Source organism: Vombatus ursinus, unplaced genomic scaffold, assembly GCF_900497805.2.
Source record: "Vombatus ursinus unplaced genomic scaffold, bare-nosed wombat genome assembly UNPS02014770.1, whole genome shotgun sequence".
Taxonomy (NCBI): Eukaryota; Metazoa; Chordata; class Mammalia; order Diprotodontia; family Vombatidae; genus Vombatus; species Vombatus ursinus.
In genome coordinates this window covers 15244586-15247629 of record NW_020954548.1, presented here as the reverse complement: position 1 = coordinate 15247629, position 3044 = coordinate 15244586, and the positions used below count along the sequence as shown (strand labels likewise).

The following is a 3044-nucleotide window of genomic DNA, read 5'->3' as shown; positions in this document are numbered from 1 at the left end:
TTTAGAGCAGTAAAGCTTATTATAACATATCTACATTTCATATTTTGGGGTTGTAATAGTCATTCCTACAAGTCCTGGAGGAAGGTCCATGAAGCAGTGTTAATTCATGTTAATTTGCCGTTTAGCTAGTTATAATGCAAATCTCTGTCTCTTGGAAAACATTATTTTTTAAAAAGTTTCACCATATATGGACATTATTTATTGCTTGATTCTCATTGTCTCCTTATAACATGCCCTTGGTCAGACCCAAATGACCATTTTGGAGATTTTTCAGTTTGAGCACCAACCGGCTTCTTATATTATCCACTGATGCAGGAAAGTTAAATTACAGCCAGTTCATATCATAGAAACAAAGTGTTTCCTGCAATTACTGATAAGGGACAGTTCATTTTCTCTCTGTCATCCTGCAAAACCCTCCTAACAATTCATGCCTGGTTAAACAGGATTTCCACCATCTACCGCTGACATCTTTCCAAGTAATTCAGGGTTGTTATTACGGTACAGTCCTGGCAAGGCTCAAAAGCAAGCAGACTTGACTAGGCTGCTCAAAGCAGAGCTTAAGTAGTTGTAATTAATAATAATTACATGCCCACTACACTCCAGTTTTATCACATTATCCATCAATGCAAATAAAAAACATATATATGTATATTTATATATATATATATATATATGCACACACACACACACACACACACACACACAGTTGGAGTAGCAGCAGTGCAACAATAAAAAATACTTCTCTCATGCCATCCCTAGAAATGTTCAAAAATTTACTTCAAGTTGATTAAATCGTCATTACTTGATGCTTTACCGCAAAATCACGCTTACAATTACCACCTGAGATCTGTACCTTCGCAGCAAAATCATCGAGTTCTTCCTTTCCTGCCGTGACTCGGATTCGAACCGAGGTTGCTGCGGCCACAACGCAGAGTACTAACCACTATACGATCACGGCGAGCTACGGGGGAAGTGGCATTGCAGCTTGTTTCAATACTATTGCAATATCAAAGTCTGTGGAACCAGCGCCATCTGTTGTCCATATACGTAGGTTTCCCAGATCTCATTGTGAAGATCCCTTTCTTCTGAACACCTAACTCCGAGAAAAGTCACTTTCCAAGTGGCCAAAAAAAAAAAAAAAAAATCCTGAACACTTAAAAAAAATCTTAGGGGATTTAGGGAAAATTGGGCAAAGTCAGGAGCCTGATACCTGTCTTCCGGAAGGGTGAGAGATAAGCTCAGGCAGCTCTCATTTGACAGGCACTTTAGAAAAGGGAGGTATTATTACAGTTATTCACAAGAGATGATATAGGAGAATATAGTGCAAAAGGGAGACTGATCATTTCATAAATACTTTCTACTTCATTTATCTATTTTCCTGCTTCAGCAGGTTTTTGTTTGTTCGTTTTGTTTTGGTTTTTGATTTTTTTGGTTATCATGTCCCCAGCATCTAGCACAGTGTCTGAAACATCTATCAATCAACCACTCGACCAACCAGCATTTCTTAATTGCCTACTGTTTAACAGGTTATGAACCAGGCACTATGCTTGACCCTAAGGCTTTCAAGACCCAAGTAAACAGCTCCTGCCTCAAGGAACCTATAGTAAACATAAAAGTGTATGTAAAATATGTATAAGGTATTTGGGAGAGTCATTTGAATTAATGAATGAACAAATGGTTGAAGGAAAAGCATAAAATATCCCCCCCCTTCCTTCCTTGGTGCTTGGTAGCTTTCTCAGGCATTTTCAGGGAATATAAACACAGCAGGAATGCAGCAGAAACCCGGGGAAGACTGGGAGACAGTGGAGGGTGGGTAGGTTTATTTCACCATTGGGAAACCCAGTCCATGCTCAACTCAATACAATGCATTTATTAACCACTTGCAAAGGCACTGGGGATACAAAATGAAAACTAAATAGTTCTTGCCCTCAGAGAGTTTACATTCTGCATGACCACTGAATTCTGAGAAAAATCCTCTGAAATTTAAAGCTGGTCAAGGCCTGCTTTTTGTCTAGATGTGTACTCCAGACTGTAGAATGAAAGGAAAGGACTTCCCAAAAACCCAGCACAGGGGCTAAAGTGAAGTGTGAAATATTAAGCAAGCCCCTGTATTCAATGAGTCAACCTCTATCACTAGCAGAATTAAGGTATTCCATATAATGTCCCGAGAGTTGAAAGAGAACATTAAAATATGCACAAATACAGGGACAACATTCCTAATACGCTGAGATTACTTCAGGCTTAATGAAGTCTCCTGGTTTCTCTTTCCAGCTTGTTTGCTATTTGCCCTGAGAGGATCTGGTAAGATTTGGGACTGGGCACAGAGTAACAAGAGTCTAATCCACTCCATATGTCGGCACCAACAACTACTGGGCTTCTGTTGAAATGATCTTCCCAAAGATAAGGGATGTGACAATTGGCCAAGGCACAGAAGTCACTCCTCTACTCCCTCTCTTTATCTAACCTAGTCTCCTGTACTCTCACCCCCTATACATTGAAACAGACATTATGTTGAAGGAGATCCTCTCCTATCAGCTTCCTTTTCTCCAATTGTCTCCTCACCCCAATTCCAAGATTTCTATTCCATAATTCAATTCCATTCCTGCAGAGTTTCAGCCTCAGAGGACTGTCAACTAGTCGCAGTGCTGTGGAAAGAGCAAGCTGGATTTTAAAACTGAAGATTTGAGTTCAGTTGCTGCCTCTAATACTCATTAATTATGTGACCATGGACAGTTATTTAACCACTTTGAGCCTCAGTTTGTTCTTAGTTCAGGCTCTCATCACCTCTTGCCAAATTATTTCAACAACCTTACTGGTGGTTACCAATTAGTCTCTTTGCTTCATGTCTCTCCCCTCTCTAGTTCAACTTACACACTGCTGTCAGTGATTTTCCTAGTGTACAGCTCTTACCATGTTAACTCTCCTGCTCAATTAATGGCTCCCTATCCTCTGTTTAGCTTTTAAAGCCCTATATAACATGGTCCTAGCCTATCTTCCCAGCATCCAAAACCAATCCAGTAAAACTGACCTCCTCTCTGTTCTTC

The 3044-nt window shown here is 39.9% G+C and overlaps 1 non-coding gene across 1 annotated transcript; it reads right to left on the bottom strand.

Annotated features, from left to right (window-relative positions):
- Positions 1-886: 886 nt before the first annotated feature.
- Positions 887-958, bottom strand: TRNAH-GUG. Its single transcript has one exon. It is a non-coding gene; the product is annotated as a tRNA-His (tRNA).
- Positions 959-3044: the final 2086 nt, after the last annotated feature.